General features: G+C 39.1%; 1 pseudogene across 1 annotated transcript; it reads right to left on the minus strand.

Moving 5' to 3' along the window:
* Nucleotides 1–3,108: 3,108 nt before the first annotated feature.
* Nucleotides 3,109–5,076, minus strand: LOC306644127 (serine/threonine-protein kinase Nek4-like; annotated as a pseudogene). The gene has a single exon. The product of its transcript is annotated as a serine/threonine-protein kinase Nek4-like (transcript).
* Nucleotides 5,077–19,017: the final 13,941 nt, after the last annotated feature.

Below are 19,017 nucleotides of genomic sequence, written 5' to 3' on the forward strand. Positions count from 1 at the left end.
TGTATTATTGTTAAATTAGCCATGATAAATTTTGTTCCCCAGTTTCCCTTTGTTTGGTACCATTTTGTAATTCATCCATCATCTTTCTTGAACCCAGTTCTGCTTAGATGCAATGATATAAAATTTTTTCCTTCAGGTTCACAGAAATTCACCAGGCTATAATGAAATCCATGTTTACTTGTGTCTCTTGTGCACAATGACCAGTGAGTGCCAAGTGAGTTCTCTATACATTGTAGTTCATTACGTCCTCCACAGATCCTTTCATGTAGCTAACATGGGCCCAATGTCTGCCTGCCTCCAAAGTTAAGGTGGGCCTACTGCTATGAATTCTGACCTGTTAAGCATTAACAAACTTTCTTCATTATTTTTTGCAAAGAATTATTATGAAATAATTTCAAACTTAAGCATTAACTTTACCAGTCAGATACAAAAAAGTCCTACGGACCATGACACAGACTCCAAAACACTACAGTGTGAGTGCACTTTGTCCATGAACAGGGCCAGCACCTCACTGAATGCTTTCAGGAGGAACTGAAGATTTGTGAGGGTCTCTATGGGAAAATCTATCCTGCGCTGGAAGGACTTTGACTCAACATTTGCACCCAGGCTTTCTGCTCTATCTCAGGCTCCCAGTGAGGCCATGAGTTTGACTGTCTTAGAATTTTTTTTTAAAAATGGGATCTGTGTCTCAGAGACACGCACAAGGAGGACTGTGTCCAATGAGAATTAGAAATGTGAAGACATGTCTCAGAAGATGTGCATGATGTGACACTTCCTTGTCTTGACATTAATAAGCCAGGAAAGGATACATTTGCTATTATTGATGGGGTGAGAAGCATGAAAAGACCATCTTCACTGTATGAGGATCCACCCTATACATGTTCACTGATACTCACATTTAAGTAGTGTGTAGAAACCATAGCCACAACCCCAGCAGTGCTGCCACAGAGTTGGCTCAGTCCCATCCTCTCTCTGTACAAAAAGCACCAGGAGAAACAGCATAAATACACCCAAGCTCTCTCTTGAACTTTTATTGAGGATTTTCCCCTTGCTCAACTTGTAGCATGTTAGTACTTTGGGAGTTTGGCACATGTCTTCTGCGTCTCCCAGGAAAGCAGAATATCTGCTAAGATTAGTCTTAGTGAACATTTGCAGGGAGAAAGAGATGCAAAAAGCAAGCCACAGAAAATGTGACACAACCTTCTCCTTGATTCAAAATATCCATGGCAGAGGACCTGAATGGGAAGAACTAGCTTTATAGCTCTCAGGAGGGCACAGAGAGTGATTTCACAGGAGATAGATGTCACCCTTGAGACAAAGCTGCCTGCAAGGCCCAACATCTGAGTAGGCCATATTTTAAAGAGAACGTTCTTATGGGAGGACAAACACCCCAGGGCCTTGGTTGATTTGGGAACTTTTATCAATAGACGATGCATGACAGTGGGCCAGAAATTTGGACCAAATTTAAGTCAACATTAATAACTGAGAAATCAAAGGGAATTTGGATCCAGTTTCAAATATTTAAAGGAACTGTGGGAGAGGAGAACAAATTTGTTTTGTGGCATCATGTGTATATACAAATAAAACATGTGAAGGAAGAGTTCAGGACATCAAGGGTTGGCCATATACAAGGAAGTTTCCTGGCCTTGAGAGCTGGCAAATGATGACTTGTTGTAAATAACTTGCTTCACAAGACATTTGAGAAGAAACTACATGATGTGCCAAGAGTCCTGGAAGACAGCCTTATGTCAGTGGTCCATTTCAATCTTTGCAACACTAAGATCCTTTTATCTGAGCTTGTCAAGTTATCGAAAGAGCAGATATACTGGTTCAAGATGTTTACCCTTCAGCTCTACTATTTGTCTCTAAACCTTTCTATGCATCCTCAGTGACCGTGTTGTTCAACTTTTGTTGCTGTGACCCAAATACCTAAGAAGGACAACTTAGCAGAAAAAAGTTTATTTTAACTCATGGTTTCAGGGGTTCAGACCATGGTGACTCATGCCCCAACTCCATTGCTCTGGGTCCAAAGTGAGGCAGAATATCAAGGTGGGAGGGTGTGGTGGAAGAATGCTGTTCACCTTATGGCAACTGGAAAGCAGAGAGAAAGAGGATGCTGGAAGACATTTCTGTCTTTTCTGGAGTCAGGAAAGGGTCATTCTGATTCCAGGGGAGGATTTGAGTAAGGTAGTGAAGAGAAGTGATGATGGCTAAGTCAGTGGGGCTAGTTATTAGGACTACAAAGGCAAGGTGAGGAGTTAGAATTATTTAGTGGACAATTGAAAAAGTTATCCCAAGGAGAATAAAAACATGATAAGACAATGGCTTTGGAAAGACTAATGCCTATCAACCCAGTTAACTGGATAGGCTGAGATATGAGGGCGGCCTGAGCCTATGAGTTTGAGGCCAACCTGGGCAACAGAGTGAGATCCTAGCTAAAAGACAAACAAAAAGCCTAGTGAGACTCTTGATGTTTTGGGTACCTCACAATTAGGGAAGGCAGTAAGGAGGAGAGTGGATGAATCTAGGTACAGTGATGAAAGTTGAATGTGCTATGGTTTCAGGAAAATGAAGATCAGGTTTTTGGAAGATAGTTTAAGAAACGTGAGAATGAGAAAAGAAAGAGGAGGGGAAAGTGTTGGGCCCACAACAATGTGCAGCAGGCCTGGCTGGCCCAGTCTCTTCCTGAGCCTGTGAGGATTGGCATGAGGATGCTGGAAGCCTTTACTTAGCTCATGTTCCCAGGTCATGTATTCTTTTCTGTCTGGAAATACCAATTATCTTCATTAGGGAGCACTGAGCACACCTTTCTAAACAGATGCTGAAAACATAAAGATTATGCACCTGTTTTCTCTTTAAAGAACTATATATTGAGAATCTGTAGCACATCTGACCCCTGAAGTTACAATAAGGGACAGCTCCCTCTGCTACCTTGCTTATAGTGGGCAACATCCTCCAGATGCCAAAGACTCTATATATGTAGGTACGGGTGTCCCATAGACAACAAGGAATTCACAGGCTTTCAAAACCATGAAAAGTTCCCTAACTTGGAATGTGTTATCAGTTACTCAATTCCCCATTTCATGGTATCCCACAAAACTTGGAGGTTCTATTTCTGTGATCCCTGTGAATAGAGATTAATAGCTTTTTTTCTTTCCATGCTCTGGAGCCTCTATAGCACGTTTTCTCTAGGGATGTCAAGTAAGGTTTGCAATATAGAGATACTATTAACAGTTTGCCTCTTCAAACCCCTCTGTACACAAGAGGATGACTTCAGGACATTTTCATCTTACCACTTGCCATCTGAGCATTCCCAGACATACACAGGAAAGTTGACATCTCCTTCAGATACCTGATGTCTCTCTCTGTGCCTGCTTCACTAGATGATTTCACTGACAGGTGAACATCAGACATGGATGATCTGAAAGTCCTTAGAAAAGGGAGAACAGTGTGTGTGTATTCCTGGGGATTCCCACAAACCTTTGATAACATCTCACTGCTCCTTGAACTGCTCACAGACCCAGTGACCATTCTACTTTGATTTTCAGCATTTTGTTGTGTTGATATGATAGCCACATTTCCAACAGTGGGATGAGAAGGCAAAAGTTGAAGAGGTGCCTATTGGAACTAGCTCTTTCCCCCACTGTGCTCAGCCTGTTTTCTTTTCTTCTGCCATTGCTGTTGAGACAGGGAAGTTCAGATCCAGAGTTTTGTGGCTGTAAACCTGGGTGGATTGTGTCCTGTTTCTCCATAATACATTCATTATCAAGTTGATCCTGGTCCTTGGCTTTGAGTCTTTGTTTAGAGGCTGCAACAGCTTCACTGGTTCATTCCCTTCCCCACTGCCACTATCAGAGGACAATGTGGGAATTGGGCTTTCAGGATAAGCACTAGACTTAGCATTATCCTCAAGACTCTTCTTCACTTGAGAAATACTGCATTTACCTTTATGCTCACTAGAGGAATCTAAGTGTCTTGGTTGATTCTTCTGAACTAGACCCTTATTCATGGAGTCTCTTCTTTCTTCAGGCAAGATGTCAATATTTACCCTACTGATTGTGGCTAGTGACACCGTAGTATTGCTCAAGTCCAGTTTGCCAGTGTGGTCTTTCAGACTAGCAGGTGGTTTCAAGGGATCAATGACCACTGGTTTCTTTTGGGACAAACCTTTATCTTCACTCATTACATATGTCTTGGAATCCTCAGTAGAATGTGGTTGGTGATGGATTACTTCACGATTTGATTCTGCCTTTCCGGAAACCATGGAAGCAACAGGCTTGGATTTAGAGTCACCATTTTTAATGTTATTTTTGGAGGTTTTTGCCTTCATGGCCTCCAAAAACACAGAGATTTGGTGTTTTATATAATGCTGCCTCAGGATGCTCCTCACAGAGGGTCTTTCTTCAGGTCTTTGCTCAGCATTGTTCTGATCAGTTCTGCCAGCTCTGGGCCATAAGCTCTTGGCATTGGTGGCAGCTTTCGTTCAATAATCTGATGAACTAAAGAATTCATGTCTTTTGCATTGAAAACATGCTTCAGGGTACACAGCATCCCAAAGCCCAAACATCAGACTTATAGTTGTAGGGTCTATTTGAGAACAATTCAGGGCTCATGTAATAGGGTGTGCCAATGAGGGTGCTTGCCATGTCACAGTGGTTTTCTAACACATGAGCACCCAGAAAAAAAAAAAAAAAAAAAAAAAAAGGATTGACTATTATCAGCCTGAGAAAGGAGGCAATTAAAGCAGTCCCAGGAAGATATGGTCCTCTCAGGTGAAGGCTCTTCAGAGAGAACATTTCTGAATGCACCAGGGCCAGGAAACTGCAGCAGGAAAGCCAACCCATCCCTGCCCAACAGTTCTCTTTTGACTACAGCATCACCCAGGAAAGGAAACTGATTCATTACCTGTCTGAGGATGAGTTAAGTCCTTCGACAAATTCAACTGATAAGTCAGATGGGGATTCCAGGGAAGGGAAAAGTCATACAAATGAAATGAGTGACTTGGTACAATTGATGACTGAGACCCTTAAACTGGATTCTTCACACTGATTTCTTGCTGCTGTCTAATAGGGCATCTTCTTTTCATGACATCTCTCTCATTCTCATTTCAAATGCATTTCTATTTTCAAATGACTGGAATATTATATAATATCTCTACCATACCCCTATATAATAATATATTGGTTCAGACAAATATGAGTACCCCACTATGTAGGCATCATGTATTATGCCTACTTGGTGGGTATCATATGTAAAGGGTATATATGAAATATATATTCTTATGCAAGTTTTGTGAAATTCATAGTTTTACTCTTCACTAATAGTTTTCTCCTCCTACTTTGACTTTGCTTGATTATTTATTTTCTCCTTCCTGCCCAGAGTGCAAACTATTTCCAGTATGATTTCCTTGTTTTTGCCTTATAAAACTGGGAGCTATTGGTTTTTAACAATACCATTTTACTTGAATATTTTTACAAAATGGGAGAATCTGTGACTCCTGTCAAGCTTCTCATCACTGGATACGTTAAAAGTATCAATAAAAATTAAAATATCCAAGTCTTCCTAGACTGTATCACATTCCTGGATGACTTTGTCCAAGACTGCTTTCTTGAGTTGATGAACTTCTTGCATGGAAGAGTTTACTGCAGTAAGATCATAGATAAGGGATCCTGTTGTATATGGTTTTATTTTCAGAGCTGAACTCAGATGCTTGCCTTGGAAAGAACTCCCCACCCAAGCTAGAGTGTGATGCTCTTAAAGGTTCAGCTGCTAACAACATGGGTCTCAAGTCCCTGTTCTCATTGATGACACAAGTGTCTCAAGACAGAAGATGATCAAAAGAAAGCTATGGTTTAGCAAGTGGCAAATAGCATGCAGATTTCCTGGCCTTCAAGCTTCAGGTACAGTGGTGATCACATTTGTGGCTGTGGGATGCACTTACCCTTTTTAACTTTCTCTTTGTAATTGTAAATCCTCATGTTGCGACTTCTCTTCACCATTTTTTTTAACAACTGTTGGAGCTTCTGTCAGGTCTTACCTCTACCTTCCTTGAGTTTCTACCCTGTTGGGACCTTTAATCTGTATCTCTTGTTTGTACTTGGGTCTGTGTTTATGTCCTGGTATACTCTTCAATCTTTCTCCCTCGAGGGCTATAGAATGGTAAATCACGAAAGAAACTCAGAAAATTATTGTTATTTAGACTTTATTATGTCATTCTTGATAATAGTATGAACCAGTATAAAGAAATCCTTCCCAAAGGAGGACTTGAGGAAGGAAAAAGATGAAGGGAGGAGAGTACAGTAACACAAAATGCCATCCTTTCACCTGAGAGAGATGTTGAGCTGTCCAGAGAGAACATCCTCAAAATAATTCACCTTCTGACCAGGTGCAGAGTCACCTGCGGGGAACTAGAGAAAGGGATTTAGGCTGTGGTTAAACTCACTGCTCTCCCTTGGCTCATGCCACTCTGGATGACTCCTTTTTCTCTTCACTCCTGGTCTGCTTTGGAAGAACTGCTAATGTTTCCCGTGGATCCTTCTTTCTGTCTAGCCAAGGAGACCAACAGTCTATGGTGCCTGGGGAGGCCTCTTCCCCAGTATTTATAGAAAGGGTCTGAGGCCTGGGTTCTGGAACCAGGCTCCTTAAGATAGTTCACTTGACTTTACTTCAATCGCAACCCCTGTGACATTAGTTTTTTCTCATTAATGAAATGTGGTTGTGACCTTGGATATTGTCTGTGGTCCCGGCTGGCTTGCCCTCCTAGAGTTGTTCCCATCCCCCCACCCCAATTGCCATTAGAGCCTGGGGCACAGAGTTCTAAGAGCTTGCACATCTTTTCCTCCTGCATCAGTCTATTTCTGAACATGCAATACTGGTGCTAAGAGCCTCCTTTCCTGGAAGTCAGGGAAATCCACCGTTTGGTCAAGATAAAGAGGAACAGGAGGAAGGTGGTTGGTATCACTGCTGATGGCTGTAGCAGTGCACATGCTCAATGTCCTGCAGCCCAAGCTAAAGTGCAAGTACAGAAGGGTTTCCTGTACCTTGTAGATGTCACAGTCCCACCAGCCAGCCTGTCTGTGGCCAAGCCCTTTATCTCATCCTTTTACAGGAGTTTAGGGGTCCCCTGACTGTTATTGACACTGAGTCATATCTCTTTGGTAACTGCCCGCTGGACCTTACCAAGACTTTCTTTTTATTTCTCTCTCCCTCTCTCAGAGGCCAAGTACTGCTGGAACTAATAAAACATTGCTGATTTGAGCAAAACTGCATTGCCAAATGTAGTTTAACACTTGATGAAAAAGACAAGAGAGCAAACCAACCTAAAGGCCAAAGTGAACACTGCAGGGATCCTTTATGAGCACTGGATCTCACAGATACATACGGCTTTATTTTTCTCCAAATGTCCAGTTTTACTGTCATCCCACTCCCTCAGCCACCCATTTTGACAAAGGCCTAAGAATTTCAAAGCTGAGATCTACATACTGTTTGAGCAATCGTAATTCTGGTTGTCTTCAATCTCAACCTGCAGAAAACCAAAGACCTAAGCGAGTGGAAGGAGACCACAGTCAAGACGAACACTCTGCCTCCAGATAGGCCCAGACATTATTAGCGACTCAGTGTTTTGCTGAATGCTGAACCTGAATTTAAGCACAAGGAAATTATCAGACAACTGCAAAATGTAGACCACTGAAAAAGACAGCCTGCATATCTCCTTCACCAGGAATAAGATAACAAAAAGAAAAGGCTTTTGGGGTTAAAAAGATTTTTTTAAACATATATATATATATGTGTGTGTGTGTGTATGTGTGTATATATATATGAAAAATATCCCCATATACTAATTTTTATATATATGTGTATATACATATATAAAGTATGTATATGAAAAAAAGAAAAAAGAAAGTATATATGTATATGTATATATAAACACATATATAAATATACCCACATATTTATATTTATATATGTGTATATATAAATACATGTATACATATATAAATATACCTTTATATTTATATATGTGTATATATACTTTATATATGTATATACACACATATATAAATGTGTATATGGGTATATATTATATATATCATATACATATTATATATATATATATATTTCTGAAATGAAAAGGGCTCTTCATATTTTCGTTTTCTGTTTTTGGTGACTGACTTGTTTATTGAAGACAGATCAGTTGTTTTGCTCCATGGCCTACCTTCTGCATTATATGATGATCTAAGAATTAAATTCAGCCTGAACTTTTAGCTGAGAACACTGTGCAGTTAATGCTGTGTGCTTTCCACCACATCCAACCCACAGGCAGAGTGTCCTGTGTGTCCATCACTTGATGCTAGAACTGGTCATTTGGCAATGGGGGCATCCACTGGGTCAGTCTGTGGAGTGGATACATTGTTTTCTCTGTCATTGTAAAGCAATTGGGAGACTGGTACCTGGACAATGTATAAACTGTCTGCTCACCAATGATTTTCCCTAAAAATTTTACCATAATTTATGAACCCTATCTATGTAAATTTTTATATTCCTGTTTGAACCCTGGACATTTTGAAATTCACTTCTTCCTGCATTATTGTGTTAGCTGGCCTTGTGTTGTTAAAAATGTACTTCTCTCTCTGAACTTCAACTTTCTTCCGCAACTGATGGTAACATGAATAATTAAAATGTTTTTGTTTTTCACTGTGGACTCATGGATTTCTTAATTTTAATGTTATAACCTTTTAGTACTGTGATCAGTTTTGTGGTTAAGGACATAAACATACTTATTTTCCTATTTATATGTTGACCTTACCTATGCCATTTAGGCTACATTTACTATTTGTAGTAGATTATATTTAGAGTTTTTTTCTCCATGTTTGTGTATGTGTTGTTTGGTATTTAGGAAGGATCTTATAGCTCACATTTCACATTTCCCTAATAGCATTTTGTCATCTTTAGTCTCCTTTACTTGAAAAATGTCTAATGTTTGTTTTATATGTTTTACATAATATCATTCAATTTCACTTATTTCATGTCTATCCACAAAACTGTCCCTTGTATTATTAATCATCTATATCACACATTTATTTCTCCCACCTTGTCTACACATTGGTTTTGCTTACATAAAAACTGAATATGTTAAAACTCACCAGATATTTAAAATTGAGTGTCCTCAGTCACCACTTTTCACTGGAATTATCCTTAACATATTCTTATGATGGAATAATGATGCCCTGAGTTTTGCATAATTCTCCTTGTCTACTGCCTTGATACATGAATATCTTGGGGAATATTAAGTATTTGCTGAAAATGATTTTCCTTTGGTATTAAGAAAATATTGGCTTGGTTTTGGAAATGGGTATGTAACATGTTTGGATTCTGAGTTTATTCTGAGATCTGAAATTTCTATGAGCTGCAATGAAGCACTCTATAAATTTAAAATTCCCCTCATGATTATAAAAACCAGTAAAGTATTGTAGGAACATACCTCAAGAGAACACAGGCTATCTGTGACAAACTCAATATCAAAATCATGTTACTGAATTGGAGGAAAGTTGAAAGCACTTCCTCCAAGAACTTAAACAAGGATGTCTACTTTCACCACTCCTGTTCAATATAGTACTGGAAAACAGAATAATAGGTCAAAGAAAGGAATAGTGGACATTCAAATTGTAAAAGAGGAAGTCAAATGATGTCTCTTTGTGGATCATATAGTATATGTAGAAAAAAAAAACCTGAAGACATTAGCAAGTAGCTCTTGAACCTGATAAACACATTTTAGTAAAGTTGCAGGATGCAAAATTAACATACAAAAACAGCATTCTTTTATACACAAATAACAAACTAACTTAAAAAGACATTTAAAAAGCAACTCCATTCACAATATCTCCAGAGAGTACTTGGGAATGATGGAAATACAAGGAGATGGAAGATCTCTAATAATTAAAATTATAGAACCCTGAAACAAGAAAATATAAAGAGCACACACAGAGACATATACCTGTTTGCAAGGTAGCCCATGCTCATAGATTGGAATCATTGATATTTTATAATGTCAATGCAGATTCAATGAAATGAATAGCAACAAATAAAGGATATTGATCACAGAACTACAAAACACAATCAAAAAATTTATAGGGAGCCAAAAAAAGACCCAGAATTGCCATAAGAACCCTGAGGCGGTGGTGGAAGGGCCAAAGCAGGAAGCCTCAAAATACATAACTTCAAAACACATTACAAAGTTGTAATAATAAAGACAGCATGGTACCACCACAAAATCAGACACATATGCCTATGAAAAACTGAGAATATAATTAAAAATTAAATTTTGCTTTGAGTTAAAAATTGAGATATTTATGTATCTTTAACCATTTGAATTTTTGATGATTCCAAGAACATATCTTGGAGAAAGGTATGTTAAAGCATCCTTAATAAATGGTGCTGGGAAACATAGATATACACATGCAAGATAATTAATCTGTACCTCTCACCACATTAAAAAAATCAATGGAAGAACTCAGGATATAGCTGAATGATAGAATTCTTACCCAATATGTGTGCAGTCCTGGGTTCTATTCCCAACACTGAAAAAGAAATCAACTAAAATTGTACCAAGATCTAAAAAGTAAGAATGCAGGATTTGAAATTACTGAAAGAAAACAAAAGGGAAACAGTTCAGGACACTAGGACACTTTTTGCATATAATATTCCCTCCAGATCCCAGGGAAAAATTGATCTGCTGTATTTACATACATATTACACCCAATCAGCCAACTTCAAAGTGCGTTTTCAACGTGTGTTACTTGCTTGCTTCAATTTTCATGTATTTAATACCAATATTTACTAATTTCTTAACTTACTAAAGTAGAGTTCAAGTCAACTATAAATGCTCATGGACTTGTTACTAAATGAGTCAGAATTTTACTGAAGGACTCCCCTGTGATGCATTCAGAGACACCTCTCTCAAATCCTACATCTCATCCTGATGCTTTCCCTTCTACCTGCATCAGAAAATTATTTGTTCTAAGTCATGATCACGCTTGAGATCTGGGTCTCAGTTACCCAGCAGTCATGGGAAGGGAGAGATGCTTCCTTCCCCCTCAGTCAGCATATCAAGGCCCTCCTCACCAAGGAAGACCTCAACAGCCACCAGAGGCAGAAGCTCAAAGAGCAACTGGCAGATGGGAGCAGGCTGGCAGAGCACTTTGTTCACAAGCTCAACCAGGTATGTGGCCTCAGGCCCTTGTTACATTGAGCAGTTCCATGGTCTCTGAGTCACAGAAAACTTCACACCTCTATAAGTAAAATTTTTACCAGGTTTATTATTCATCTCACATTTGGACCATGACAAGGTCAGGTTAGCTTGGTTGAAAATACAAAGAAGAAACCAACAGGGGTGAAGGCCAGTGTTAAAAGAACAGTGTGTGAACAAGAGACTGTTGGAGTAAAAAGAACTCTGGAGGAAAAATTTCTCAGGCACTATTTTTAGTTCTGTCTTTACTAAACGTGGGCATTTAACTGATTTATCTTTCCTGAATTTCTGTAGAATGGTGACAAATGCCTTCCATTCAAATACTGGCAAAACATGTGGGAATGTTTCCTAACACAATTAAAAAAAAAAAGGATTAGACCCTTTTTTGGGATTGGATAAGAAATTGATTTAAAGGAAGTTGATGTCAGGAATGTGAGTTTACACTGAAATATTTTACATTCAGCATTTTCGCAGATAACACAGCACATGTCAACTTGTCAATCCATGTACTGCTGAGATTTGTAGAGGGGCTTGGATCAGGGTTATCCCTCCTCTTCTTAAAGGAAGGAGTTGGTTCTGTGTGATAGCCATGATAGGACACAGAGTCATTGCCTGGACACCACCTTTGTGGCAGGTGGGAGGATACAGGTGGAGAAGTGGAGAGGAAAGGTAGAGGAGTACCTTGGTGACCTAGGCTACAAAAGGCAATCTTAACTTGTCACCATTTGTAGAAAAAAATGCTATGATGATGCACAATTTAAAAATCATTTTTCTGAAGGATCATAAATCCAAACCAGACAATCCCTTTAAGAATTAAACATGGGGTTTTTAAATTAAATTCTCTCAGTATATCCTAAATTCATGAATAAATATTTATATTATCAGGTCCAGGTAGGCGAGAGTAACACAGAAGTACTTCATGTCTGACATAATATTTCTGAATTTGCAGACAATCATGAAAATGAGGAAGAAGAGGAAGAAAAATCAAATATCTAAAATGAATGAGCAGAACAGGTCAAATACGGAGAGGGTCCTTAGAGGGACAGAGAGAAACATGGCCACATCCATGACCAAGAATGCCATTGCATTTGTTTTTTCCTGTTGTGTGTTTTCCTTCTGGTACTTGTAGAGTTACTCTGAATCGTTCTGTATCAAGAGATATTCTGGACTCCCAGGTCCCATCCATCTTCTCATGTATGGTCAAAAGGTAGGGTAAGACCCCCTACATACTTCATCTTCAGTAGTAGGGATCTTACAGAAAGGAATGCAGTTAGGTATATATCTATACATACATATGTTTTTATCTATACATATGTGTGTGTATATCTATACATATGAAGTTTAAATGTATAGATATAAACACATAAATGTATTTTTCATAATATTCAAAGAAAAAGACCCAGAAAGTATATGAACTACCAATGTTAGTGTTTACTAGTCTGCAGGAGCTTAACTGGCTAGAGCAAAAGATGATGCACAGTTGCTCAAAGTGTACCTGAATTCTGGTTTGAAAACTTCAAAGGGATATTGTTATAGAAATCTCTGTTAAAGCCCTAATTACCCATCACTCATTGAGTTCTAATTACAAATTTTCCCTTGTATTCTGCCTTAGGGATTTCAATTTTCTATTGGATACACAAGCAAGAGATTTGGCCAATTTAAGGCTGAAAGTACAAGAAGGGAGAGGTGCTTCTGTCTACATCAATAGGCCTCTCAAGGATCTCCTCACCCAGCATGACACTGACTGCCACCAGGGGCAGGGCCCTCAAGAACAACTGACTGAGGCGTGCAGGCTGGCAGAATGCCTTGTTCATAAATTGAGTCCAGGTAAGGTGCCAAGAGACCCTGTCTTTAAATAAAATACAAAATAGGGCTGGGTTTGTGGCTCATTGGTTAAGTGACCCTGGGTTCAATCCCCAATGCCACCCTCCCCCCCCCCCCAAAAAAAAAAAAAAACCAGCAAAAGAAAGAAGAAAAGATGGGAGGTAAATCACTGAGTCTGGAAAGCAGCCATGTGGCAGAAGGTAGGTACTGCTGGATCATCCCAACGTTCCCTGGTTGTCTCCAGTTTCTGTTGATCTGGGGAACAAAAGGCATTTTTCTCTTTGCCCAATTAAACAAATAGCATGCTGCTAAGGAGATCCATTAGATTGGGATCACTTTGTTTCATGGATAAAAATACCCTGGCAGGTCGCTTCTTTAAAGAAAAACATGAGACCTTTCTAAATTCACAGTGAATTTAGAAAGAATCTGTGCAAGATAGACCACTGTTTTCCTAATGGATGAGTTACAACTGCCTACTATCTAAGTGGGCTTTTATAAATTTGATTTTAGGAAATAGTGAAGAGCATAATGAGAAAGAAAAACCACCATCCAAATCACTGTCCCCCAGGGAATCTTCAGGTGAGGGTAATTATCAGGCAAAAAGGAGCACAAAAACAGGCCCAAATAGCCACATTCGTGCTGCAAGGGTAAAGAAAATCTGCTGGTGTCACTGGTTTACTTTGCTTAGTCATCTGTATTGACTATTTTTTGTGTGGCATTTGTATCATCTGTCTCACCCAAAGTGAACTGCTAAGGCCCAGGAATGTCCAGCACTTTCAGATCTAACTGGTTGTCTCATTTATAGTGATGAACTAAAGGGAGAGGCATGTGTTTCCTGCAGGGGTCACTTTTGCTTGTTGGCAGGCATTTCATAGAAAAAAAAAAAAAACTCACAAAATGAAATATGCTGTCCTACCATTAAAAGTCATAAGACCTCTGGGAGTCTATAAATGCCTACAGGGCTGCTGCATGTAAAATGTAATGAAGTAAGAAAAAGTCAGTTTACCAAGAAATGAATCAGAATCACAATTGGGAGGTTTTTGGGAGACAGAAATCTCTCAAAGTCCTCATCACCTATCATTATGTCATTCCCATGCTGAAATTTCTATCCCACCTTAGGTATTATTTCCTGGTCCAAGTTCACATGTGAGAACTGACTCAGTTAAGCCAGAAGTTACAGGAAAAGAGAGTTTTCTCCTACTTCAGTCAACATCTCAAGAATTCCTCACCCACAAAGACTCTGACAACCACCAGGGGCAAGACATTCACAAGGAACTGGCTGAGGGTTGTAGGCTGGCAGAAAGCCTATACTTAGTCTCAGTGCAAGTTGGGTGGCCTTGATCTCGCTGAAGGGTTCCAAAGTCCCAGGCATACAGGACAGTCCACACTTCCACCAGTAACATCTCAGCAGATGTTCTAGTTTCTCCATCACAGTCAAGGCCATGGCAGGATGAGTATAACCTGGGTAGGAACAAAAGGACAACTGCATTGTATTGGAGGTGACAGTATTCCAACTCTCTCTGTCCTCCCTGATGGTGTGTGACCTCTGGGGCAAGAGGAGCAACTACCAGTTCTCAAGGACCGGAGGCAGATTCTTAGAGGGCAGAGAGACTGGACTAGTAAAGAAAGCTTCCCCAGCTCTTCCTGAGCTCTGGCTTTTACACCTGTAGGCACATGGTTCACTTCTGCCTTTTGGGTTTTTTGCTTTCTCACTTTTAAAAGGAATCAAATAATGTGTTGCATTTAGCTATAGTAATTGAATGAAGGAGTTCTCATTAACTCATTTTAAGAAACCATAGTGCTTTTAAGTGTTTGGAGTTGCTTCAGTTAAAAAAAATCAAGACCAGGTGCAGTGATGCACACCTGTAATCCCAGCAGCTCAGGAGGCTGAGACAGGAGGATCATGAGTTCAAAGTCAGCCTCAGCAACAGCGTGGTGCTAAGCAATTCAGTGAGACCCTGTCTCTAAATAAAAACTACAAAAAAGGACTGGGGATGTGTCTCAGTGGTTGAGTGCTCCTGAGTTCAAACCCTAGTGCCCCCTCCAAAAAAAAAAAAAAAAAGAAGAAGAAGAAGAAGAAGAAATAAATGAGCTGGTAGAAATGTTGGTTCATACTAGAACAAATTTCAAAGAGAAATTGCCTACAGTACACTGCAGAAGGCAATTTAGAGTTCAGTACAAAAGTCGCAATATAGAAAGGAATAAAGACCTGGGACTAGGTTCTATTTAAGGATTGTAAGGGGGAGCAGAACCACTAAGCCTCGGATTGTGCTTTGTAGAAGGAAGAGAGATATGACTAGAGAATCCAGAAAAACCTGGTCAAGTATACAGTGGTTAGGAGGCAAAATACATTCTGACTCTACCCAATTAATTCAGAGCATGCCATAATAATGATCCAACCAATAGTGACATGGTGCATGAAGGATCAGCATCAACACAGACTATTTCTTTAAATTCAACATAAGATATCAGTCAATATAATCCTGTATGTGCATCCTAAATTCATACAGACATAATTTAATGTTCCCAAGCTCAGGTAGGCTGCTGTATCAAAATGTGTAAAATAGAGCTATATAATGACTTCTGGACATTTCTGAATTTGTTCACAGAATATGATGACAAGGATGATGATGATGATGATGATGATGATTAAGAGTAGTCACTAGATTCCATGTAACAATGAATGATCAGAACTAATAAGCAAAGGTAGTATAATGGGGTTTGAGTGTTCTGAAATACACATCATGAGGTCAAAATTAGTTGTGAATTCCATAATCAAAGGTATAAAGTGACTGTTTGCCATGATGTTGTTCACATAACCAAAGATGACATAGTCCTCTTACCAGGTCATTTATTTCTCTATTGTAGTTGTAGAGTGAAACTGTCCAAGGGGACCTAAGGAGGCTTGGGGACTTCTTGCCCTTAAAAAAGTCACTTGTTCCTTTGTAGGCACTAAAATGAAGATAGCATGAATAACTACTTTCTGCACTGTTTTCCCAAGATCATGAACTGTTCTGCCATAGCAAAAACAGCAGAAAACAAACAACAACATAGCATATGATGTACAAATATTGAAAGTAAGAGGCCTAGAAGGCACAAGTTCTCTGGAACTCTCCAAATGCAGGAGGCTATATTCACTGGATAGGTGGTTGTAAAATTCAACTTTGGTTGTACATAAGGTTGACCCACTCCTGTGGTCTTCACTCTGAACTCTTTTCTGTTCTCACAGCTGCTGTCCTGATACTCCTTATAACTGCCATGGGAAAGCAGAGCCAGCTTGGGGTCCAAATACTATGAAAACCATCTTTTAAACTGATGGTACTGAAAAAAATCCCAGCCTGTAGGCTGTTTTTCCTTCTCTTCCAGCCCCCTCAACTCCACTCCCTCTTTATTCTGGGAGGCATAGTCCTCATAAGTCATTGGCACATGGACAGTCCTCCAAGACCCATCTTTTAGAACAAGACTGAGTCCACCCTTAAGTCTCTTTTCAGTCAACCATTAACTTTTACACAAATGAAAACTTTTAAACTGACCAGAGCCCTGATTACAAACCCCAAATCGCAATGTGGGTTTATAGGTGGGAAACACAAACTGTTCTGAGGACAGTTCTGTCTTTGGCACCACATGCATGGTCTTGGGCAGGACTCTGTATCTGGCACTCATGGACTCATTGAAGGGGACACTAACTGGGAGGCATTAGATGGCACTGTAAAGAGACTTCAGTCTAACAATAGATGCCCAGGGCAGGGCTTCAAATGACAGAGATCATGTGCTGCTTAGCCCCGCCCCCCCATGCTTTTTGGACCCTTTTTCACTTCTATATGTCCAGTTAAGAATCTAAAATGCAAACGCATTTAATCTTGAGGTCTGATTTTATAAGAGAACATTTCCACTAATTGACTCTAAGAAAAGTAAGCACAAGCTTTATCAAGACCCAGTACAACTGACAAGAGTCTAAGACCAGCATTGCCTTATGTAAGTCTAAATGACAAGAAAGTGATGTACTTGAAACATCCAGAAGGAAGACATCACCAAAATGTTCTTGGAACTGATAAGCACACTCAGTAAAGTTGCAGGGTACCAAATTAACATACAACACAGCATTCTTTTATACACCAATAACAAACTGACTGAAAAAGAAACTTAAAAAGCAAGCCCATTCACCACATCCCCCCAAAGTACTAAGGAATAAATTTTACCAAGTAGGTGGAAGATCTTAACAAGTAAAATTTTAAAAAGGGATGAAAAAAACTTTGACACACACACACACACACACACACAATTAAGAAGATATCCCATACTCATTGATTGGAATAATTAATATTGTTATAATCCTGATTCAGATTCAGTGAAATCCCTAGCAAAATACAATAACATTTACCACAGAACAAGAAAAAAAAAAATCACAAAATTCATAGGGAGCAACAAAAGACCTAAAATAGACAAAACAACCATGGAGAGGAAGAACAAAGTGGGTTTCACAAGACTTGACTTTAAAACATAGTACAAAGCCATAATAAGGATAGTACTACCATGAAATCATACACACCATGGAACAGAATTAAAAATTCAGAACTTAGTCCATGTATTTATAACCACCTGATTTTTTGGCAATGCTTTCAAGAACATACATTGGAGAAAGGACAGTGTCTTCAATAAGTAGTGCTGGGAAAAACAGACATATATACGCAAAAGGGTTAATCTCCATCTCTAACTCTCACCACACACACACACACAAATTGAAGGGTTAGGGATATAACTTAATGGTAAAATTCTTGCTAAACATGACTAAAGCCTTGGATTCTAATCACAGTGCAGAAAAAAAATCAACTAAAAAGGACCAAGGACTAAAATGTAAGACCCCAAACTGTGAAATTACTAAAAGAAAAAAAAGGAGAAATACTTCAGCACACTGCGACACTCTGGGAAAGACCTCAAAAGCACAGGCAACAAGAGCAAAAACAGACAAATCATATTATATCAAACTAAGAAGCTCATGTTTCAGCAGAGGAAAAGAAGCAATAGAGTGATTCTACAGATTTGGAGGAAATGTTTTGAAATAATCATCTGAAAAGGTGTTTATGTTCATAAATTATAAGAAACTCAAAAATTTCAACAGAACATAAAACAAATCTTTTTTTATGGGCCATACATCTGATATTTATCAAAAGAAGATATACAAACAGACACAAATATATGCAATAATGCTCAGCATCACTAATCATAAGGGAAATGAAAATTAAAATTACAATAAGGCCTGGTCTCACTCCAGTTAGAATGACTATTGTGAAAAAAGAAAAGCCAAAAAATATTAAATGTTGGAGAGAATGAGGCCAGGGGACAAAAAGGCAATCATTGTAGATAATAAATAATTCGGTCCAATGGGGCAGATGGGGGTTGATACAGAAGGAAAGGAAATCAAATGCTAATACATTCAGAGCCGTTCCCCTTCCTCCTCCACCTTTTACTAAGGTAACCTGTGCCCAGAGACTGTTCCTCCTGCCAGGGGCTTAATGAATGCCCCCTGGGCAATTCCCTTCCTATCTTGCCCAGGATCACTCCACCTCTGGCCCACCTTTTGGTCATGTAGGTAAGATAAAAGCAGAAGGAGGGCATGAGAACAAAGGAAATCTAAAAAGTATAAAAGGGGCAGAACACCCTCAATTCTTTGGATTCCAGCTCTGGATCCCCTTCCCTTCAGAGAAGTCTGTCTCTGTTCTATCCTTTAAATAAAACTTGCTTTCTATGCATGTCTGCAGGTTTCTCAGGTGTTCAATTTTCACATCTGGGCAAATGGAATTTGGCTCTCATTGATTCTCATCACCAGTGGTATCAAGAATGTAGAGGAAAATGCAACTCTTATAACATGTCGGTGGGAATATAAATTAGTACAGTCATTATGGAGAATAGTATGAGATTCCTCAAAAAACTAAAAATAGCACTACCAT

This window comes from Sciurus vulgaris (assembly GCF_902686455.1).
Source record: "Sciurus vulgaris genome assembly, chromosome: 1".
In the NCBI taxonomy this organism is placed as follows: domain Eukaryota; kingdom Metazoa; phylum Chordata; class Mammalia; order Rodentia; family Sciuridae; genus Sciurus; species Sciurus vulgaris.